Genomic DNA, 8,751 nt, shown 5'->3' with positions numbered 1-8,751 from the left:
CAATATAGACAAGAATGTTTCTGAAAATCCTGTACTCATTAAAGGTTTACTCCCCAAAATAATTTGTAAGTAATTGTTACATGTGATTGCAAGGTGTTTAGATTTAGTTATATTATTATATTATTTAGTTAAATATTATTTATCTCTATTGTTACTGAGAATTTGTTCAAACACTCCCTGTCAATGACAAATTACTCACTTGATATCTCTTTTATAGCACCTCTTGCAGAGAATGTCCGAACCATTTACAACGGCCAATCAAAGGGCAGACCTAGCTCCTGTGTCAGAGAATATGCCAGAGCAGTGAAAATCAAAGATAAGATCAGATCACTTTATTGACCCTTTACAATTTCTTGCATTAGGAATTAATCTTTACACATACCCCAGCTTGCTCTCCATGAGACACACAGACAGGGAGACTGAATGAGAAGCTGGGGGTCAGAGCGCAGGGTCAGCCATTGTACAGCACCCCTGGAGCAGCTGGCGTTAAGGGTTCTTGCTCAGGGGCCCAACAGAGTAGGATTCCTCTGCCAGCTGCAGGATTTGAACCAGCAACCTTCCAGCCACAGGCACAGATCCTGAGCCACAGGGCCACCGCTCCGCCCCACTGTCCCCTTGTCAGATTGCTCCAAGCTGACAGTTACCAATTTCACAAGTCATGATTTCACTGAACTTTCTGGCTTGGTCTTTTTACAAACATTTACAGATTCCCCTCCCAGAAAACACCAGCCACAGCTCTTCAGAAGTCCTTCTCCAATATCTCCATCTCTTTGGACCACAGTTCTCTTTTCCATTCCCTCTCTCTTCTTCTTACTCTCTTTCCTTTCTTCTCCTTACCATTTCCATTGCTTCACATCTCTGCTCTCTCCCCTGCTCTTCTAGACATGTGGAGGGCCTCCACAAATGAAACATCTTTTTTTCTTCTTTCTTTTTACTTTTCCATGTGGCATCACCCTGTACTTGTTCCTCTGCAACTTGTACACTGACTCAACTCCCCATTCCAGCCCAAGAAAGCATCCTTTTCAGTGTAGAGTATTAATAATTACTCAACCTGATCAGAGACATTTATGGTTGTGAGTGATGCATTGTGCAACGTACAGTAAACTGAGATCACCACACATTCAGAAGTCATGAGAACTGAAGCTGATGGATTTAGGGCATATTTTCTTCATAGCATAGTGGAAAATGAGTAAGGGTAGAACATGTCTATTTGAATTTACCTTCTCATATATTTATTTCCATTTTAATATATGTTTCAGAAAATGCAATCTGAACTGTTACCATGTATAAAACTTTGCATTGGATAGCAATAGCCTTGTTATGAATTGCTGGAGACAGCTGAGTGCTGGCATTAGTACTGCGGATGCATTGCTTAACAGGCCATGTCATAGGGGTGTTTATGGTAATTGCCTAAGTGGCAATTACACTGCAGATATAAAACTAAGGTGTTTATAAACCTTTTTCTAAGCCTTTTAATGAAGCTGAGAAAGGGTTAGCTGAAAACATTAATTACTGTAAAAAAACATTCTCTCAGTCTAGTGCAACTTGGTCCACAATACACGCACTGACTCTAGTTAAAAGTGAAGGCAGGCCCACATAGGGCTTGTACAGTTTTTAGAAACTGTGATCGTGATATAACAGCCGTTCAAGTGCAAACTCTAGTTCAGGCCCACGTTGTGAAATGCAGAGGAAATGCTCTTTAAAAATGCAGCACTGAAGGGCTAAATCACACCAAACGCCAAAATTTGTTGATGAAACAATTATAATATAAACACATTTGCAACTCGTGATTGTTAACAGAAAATCTGCATGAACTGTAACTATTTCTAGAAAGGAACATAAAGCATGTGTGCTTGAGTTTCATCATGGCCAGGGTGGGAAAAGAATTGCTCAATCCCAACCATGCTGCATGTTGACTAGAATGTCTCTCTCTCACCAAGTAGAACACACCTTTGAGAAGAGCTGTTGTTCTTTTCATCAAAAGGCAAATCCAACACTGACTGCAAACCAGCTGTATCATCAAGTGACAGGTCCTCAACACGTGTGTTCTAGCCCTGAGCACGCTTGAGTCCCTGTGGCCTCTCACACAGTTTCAGTTTTGCGGAAAGGTGATTTATGTGTGTGTTGTGCACCACGAGAAGCCACAATCTCACAGGCCATGAGCTGTAAAATAGAGAGGAAAGTGAGAAAAACAAATTCTGATCATTTTTGGCAGGCAATAAAAAAACATTGGCAAGAAAAAACACCTCTTTGTTTTTTTTTAGCCTTTACCAGGTCTGTTGAAGTACCTCTTGTTTCAAACACTTGCTTATAGGCTTATAGAAAAGAAACACACACACACACACACACACACACACACACACACACACAGGGCTTATGAACCTGACTCCAGGTCTGAGCCTGCAAGCACCCCACCTTCTCTGGGCTGTGGAACTGTCTGCGTTAGGGAATTAGGAGTGTGGAAACAACTGTATCTTAATGCTTCCTCCGTTTCTGCATGTAGTCCTGATATCTGTCTTACATCTGACGATTGCTTACTTCATTTATGTGTCCCTGCTGCAACTGTGTCTTGATTTTCATGAAGCTGAATTAACTCCCTGATGTCCTATTACTGTCTTCCTGTTTGTTGTTACTGGGATGCTGAAGCCCAGAGCCTTCTCCCAATGCAGTTCTGGAGCTGAATCACTACTGTTACTGCTTAATGACAGGCTGCATTTGTCCAAAAACATTCCAGCGCAAAGTCTCATTTTCCAGACATCACAAAAATTAAATGTTTTGACGTATGCTTTGACTATTGTACTAGTCAGTGCTGGGATAGCCATGCTGCCCTCAATGTGTGAATCTCTGCTTGCATGCAATCGATGACAACAGCAGGAGATCCCAAATGCCACTGCATTTGGCTCCCAGAAACACTGGCCCTCCCCAAAAGCATAAACCTCTGTGCCCAGAGACACTGGACACAGCTACAGTACAAGCAGATAGAGGAGCTTGCTCGGGACATCCTAAGCTTTCACAGGTCAACAGCAACAATAAACAACTGTGATTTGCAACAAAATCCTCAGAAACCCAAACCAGAGCACTCATGTAGAAACTGTGATGAAGTGCATTTAAAATTGAGAACAGGGGGCGCTTCTTCACTGAAAGGGCTGTAGAAGTATAGAAGGGTTGTGGGAGTGTGAGACAAGCTCCCCATCCATGTAGTTGAAGCTGATACTCTCAAGATCGTAATCCTTCCTCTTAAGGGCGCTCCAGCTCTTTCTTATTTTGCTAATTATATGCTCCTGCCCTCAATCCTGCCCCTCCTTATTTAAGATGGGCGCTCTCGCTATTCCTGGCTCTGCATTGCAAGACGGACACCCGGAGGCCCTCCTACCACCAAGTCGCCCTACGCCCACGGCTTGAGGGCACAGGCCTCCTATCAGCGTCCTGATCCAGCTGAGTCCGGGGCTCAGAGTGCCTGGCCTCGTCACCCGTTTTTATTTCTCTGTCCCTGTACCGGATCCCATTCCGGTTTTTAACTTTTGTCTTGTTTTTGTCGCGGATGGATCACTTGGATTAGGACCTTGGACTTCGCCCCAGACTCCCTTGGACTTGTTTGCCACGGCTACGCCCCCCGAGCACCAGGTCACCATCGTCACGCCCCCCTGTCTGTCAACCTGCCCTGATCCTCGTCGTCTGATCCCCGTTGTCCTAGTCCACTCACTTCCAGATTATACCGTCTGCAAAGGGTCCAGGACTACGCATTGTAACAGATATCCTGATTTTTTTAAAGAATTAGCTGGATGAGATACTACAGTACTAACTACCAAATGGGTCAGATGAGCCGAGAGGCCTCGTAGTGTTTATAACCTTTCTCATGCTCCAGTGATGCTTCTTTCATCAATTTGCATTGTCCTGTCAGAGGAGCAGATTAAGTCTGGGCCTCACTCTACTGAGTAAACCTGCTTGAAATAGTTTTCTAGCCTGCTCCCTTTGTGATACATGTTGTGAGAAAATACCTGGGATACTAAAGAATCAGTATTTCCTAAAAACAATCATAAAATAGTACACGATTATAAAAAAAAGCTCTGTGGTTTTTTGCTTGCATTACCATTATAAATAAAGAAATGCCATTCTGTCACAAAATATACAGGGAAACGCTGTTTTTGAAAGTGACATAAAGCATTGCTATGGGCATATACAGCATACATTTTCTGCCAAATAATAGAGTCTGAATTAAAACTCACAACCCTTTTCATAGTCTGACATCTTAATGCTTAGCTAACTCCCATTATCTTAAATGAAGCAGCATTTCTTCAGGGGTTAACATTACACTATGTTCTTACTCACTGATCACAGATGCCATAAATATAGCAGAATGAAATACCGATGACAGATCACATTGTGAGAATTCAAATCTCCAGTCAGAGAAAATTTATTTTTCTTTCCTTTGTTGTAATTATACGCTATTGACTGCGACCTCCTGGCTAGAAACAATTGACTGTTTTTACTCTGATGCCGTGCCTGCAGCACAGTGAGGAAACCCCCTGTAGAAGAGATCCTGGGGAGAGTGTGCAGAGCTGTCAGTATCAGAGCTCCTCGCTGTGACAGCACTTGCCACTCGATCATGATCAGAACTCCTAAAGACATTCAGAGGACGAGTTTGATCTTCTTTGGCAAGATGTCCTTGGCCACTGGCTTTCAAAAGACTTAATTAATCCTCACTAACGCCATAAAACAAGCAACATACGTTTATCCTTGCAGCAGGTATGAATGCATTCAGAATCTGCATGTTTTAAAGCTACCATCAAGACTGAAATAGATGCGCACACACGGACATGTTTGCTTTCCCAACACTATTCATCTGATCATTAAAGCCTTTGCTGTTCTCTGCAAAGCTTAAACTCAACAGCAAAGGCGTTAGCCTTCTCTTTCACCACAAGGAAGTGCACGTGTTGCATTCCATTAAGATGTTTGGCATAAAAAAAGGTTATACGTCATGTGTATTTGTGTACTTCATTCTGTGTAAATGATACCTTTTTATTAAGGACACTTTTTCTGTTGTGTTTGTTTTTCTGAGTACAACATGAGGATGGCTGAATGCTTTATGAACCAGCTTAAATAAATCTGCCCCTCTGTTAATGTAAGACTATGCAAATTCCATTAAAATGCATGTAAATGAAGAATATAAAGAGACTGAGCTCTGTTCAAATTTGCTCCCTCTTTGCAGGACAGTGTTGATTTTGTGGCCTTATTGGTTTGCACTGTGCCTCTAATGCCCATAATACTCGTGACGCCCTGGTTAGCAAAAGAGACAAAAAAGTGTGGGCAATGAATTCACAGTCTTTCTACTGTATGGTTCCATTTTTTTGCACTTCCTGGCAAATGTACACCCCTGGACAAGGGAAAAAAAGCTTGATGAGCATCTCCAGCTGACAAAGGGTTTTTGACAAAGTTCATCCATCCATCCATTATCTCAAAGCTGCTTATTCCCGATATGGGTTGTGGCAACCTTGAGATTATCCCAGAAACGGGATTAGATAAGAGGGACCGGAGCCTGGAAGGGACACTAGAGGAGCACATGGAATGAATGCATACGCATACAGGTACAGGATACAGACACCTATTAATCCAGCCAGCAGTACTGTACTGTATAGTGAGGATAGATTTTATCATGTTCTGGCAACTGTGGTTAAACAGACAGAGAAATATTCAAATTCTGTATGAGTGCCAGCTGGCACATATTCTCTCGGCAATAATAATGACATTTATTAGAAGTGTCTCTAATGCGTCTACATTCAAAACACACCCGAAGAAGGCTCCACAGCTGAAACATTGCGTTTCTTTTCTTCTCTTTTCAGCAGGGAACAAACCTTTACTTGTTGCTTTACGTTCAACATGAACAGACAGAACGCCCAAGTGAATCTTATGCAAACTTTTAGAAAAATCCCTCAATAACCGATTTTTCGATGTAACAGATGTAATTGAATGCATATTTATTCAGGCAAGATTCAACTTCTTCTTTTTGGTAAGAAATAAAAATAATAAAGCATTATAAGATTAAGACCTTGTGTGTTTGATTTTGTTGACGTTTCATTCCTTGCTTGGCCTACTGTATTGTCAAGAAGCCAAATGATGCTGCTGAACTGCAAGGCAACTGTAACGAACAGTTCTTTCCGGGCCCTATGCGGACGACACAATCCAGAATAGCGAAGACACAAAGGGAAAAATAGTCATGCAGGAAAAGGGTCTGGAGACGGGGGGCGTGTCCATGGAGTGCAGGTGTCCAGGGGGAGGGAATCCAGGTGAACAATCCATGTAGGAAATCCAAAAGAGTAATCCGAGACAAAGGGTAGAGTCCAAGGCCAGGGGATCCATCCAGGGAGTTAAAACACGAACCGGGTCAGAACCGGCGAGGGGAACCAGGAACTAGGAACGGAAAGTTAAAAGCATAACGGAGCCAGACGCAGCAAGACCCCGGGCTCTCATGATGTGGAAATCAATGAGGAACCAGGAGTGAGGTCCGCGTCTGGCTTTTAAGGGGGAACGGGAATAGGGATCAGGCGCAAACAATGGGAGGGAACGAGGAAGGGCTGGAGCTCCCTTAGGAGGAGGGGTTAGCGATCGTGACAGCAACTGATTATGCTTTCATGTGCTTACATCAGTATCAGGGGCACCATTTGCTGAGAAGGGTAAGAGGTGTCACAATTGACTGCCGTGGAACAACCGGAGCCCTCCGATGTCAGATGGTGACGTACAGTAATGGTTAAATATGAGAGGATCTCCAAATTATGAGGTTTGCTCCCCCTCTAGCACATATTTTGTGTAGTGGAGATCCCCCCCTGCAGGGAAGACTTCTGCATGATCCAGGACAGGTGGGGCACTGTAGAGAAGAGAAATCTGGAGGTCTTTGACGTTCCTCAACAAGACATTTAGTTCGTGTTTATTTTAAAAGTATGAAACAAAGACCAAGCTATATTTTGTAGATAATGTGGGACAACATGTACAGACAGGATGTTCACATAGGAAAATAAAAGAGTAGTATTTAAGTCGGGGGACGTTGTGTTAAAATTTACATCAGTATGGTGACTCCCAAAATTTGTATCAGAAAAAAAACCCAAGACAATTGCAGAGACCGGAATATTGTATACAGTTTTGGTCACCACTTTATGGTAAAGATATTTCTGCTGTGGAATCAGTTTGGAGAAGATAAACCAGAAATACTGCAGAACTTAACTGTATATCCTACACTGAAACCGTAAAAGAACCCAACTATTTCAGTCTTGATCAGAGAAGATTGCAAGGGGACCTGATACAAGCATGCAAAATACTCTAAGCCAGGGTTCTTAACCTGGGGGTACCAGGGTGGTCATACTGTATAAAGACATGAAAAAGAATTGTCCTAACAAAAAACAGAAAATACTTTTGATGAGTGTGTACAAGTTTTTTTTTCTATTACAATGGCACCCTGCATGTCACGTAATGTCGTCGATTAATTTCTATTGGGTGAGCCACGCTTGCATTTATATTTGTAGCACTTTTTTTCTTCTGAGCCAGGTAGTCGGGATTAGCCCGGCAATGGAGCGTTTTTTTTTTTAAATAGGTGGCACCGGAAGAGTGAGAGCTGAAGATAATGTGGAGAAACGCACAGCATTATAAAACACAGAAAACTCTGAACAGAAAAAAATACGATGAAAAGTACCTAAAGCACGGAGAGGATTCACGACCGCTGTATGTGGTTTGTGGTGAAGTGTTGGCCAAGGAAAGCCTCAAGCCCTCAAACTGCTACACCACTCGCAGACCAGACTCGCCCTTGCAGTTGAAACCTGTTGACTTTCTTTGAACGAAAGCTACAGGAGCTAAGAGGCCAGCAATTCACCCTCCAAAAAAGCCGCCACTCTGAACCAGAAGGCGCTTCAGGGGTCTTTCGTCACAGCCAGAATTGGATCGCCAAAACTGGGAAGCCACACACGTTAGGTGAGACTTTTTTCTTGCTGTGCGCTAAGGAAATGGTTTCAATCAGGTGTGGGAAAAGCGCTGCAGAGCAGCTGGCAGTGATACCAGTGTCAAATGACACCGTGTCTCACGGCACAGGGCGTATGGCAAGAGACGTGGAAGAGCAGGTGATCGCTAGTGTGTATTTTTCTCTACAACTTGACGAGACCATTAATGTCTCAGGAGATGCACACATGCTTGTTTACGCCAGATTTGTTGAAGAGGGAGAAAATAATGTGGATTTTTTTTGTTGTTGCTCTGTCGTCGTCTTCCCGGGCGTGCGCCAGAAAACGGGGCAGTGTCTGCGACAGGCGAATGGATAAGGAATCCTTGCTCTGCAAAGCCAACAGGAATTGCTGTTGAAATAGAGGAGGCGTTGATTGATCTGACCACGGATATGGCCCTGAACCAACGGTTCACGGAGAGGCTTCTGGCTGACTTCTGGATTTCAGTACAAACTGAATTTCCAAGACTGAGTACTTTGGCACTGAAAAAAAATACGTGTCCCCTTCGCATCGACATTTCTTTGCGAGTCTGGATTTTCTGCACTTAACTCAAAATCAGATACAGAGCCCGTCTCAGTGTAAAGATGATTTGCGATTCTTTCTGAGCTCTACTAGGCCGTGTCTGGAAGACCTCTGTGCCTCAATGCAGGCCCAACCATCCCATTAAGTGAGGAGGCTTACAATTTATACAACGTGATGATTTTTAAATCTCTCTCTGTGTGTGTGGGTGGGCGCGAAATATTTTTAACCCCCCAAAAGGGTCGCACTCTCA

The sequence above is a fragment of the Lepisosteus platostomus genome, chromosome 12, assembly GCF_059453375.1.
Source record: "Lepisosteus platostomus isolate fLepPlt1 chromosome 12, fLepPlt1.hap1, whole genome shotgun sequence".
Lineage (NCBI taxonomy): Eukaryota > Metazoa > Chordata > Actinopteri > Semionotiformes > Lepisosteidae > Lepisosteus > Lepisosteus platostomus.
The sequence above is the reverse complement of the archived record's forward strand: the minus strand, read 5'-3'. Positions refer to the sequence as shown.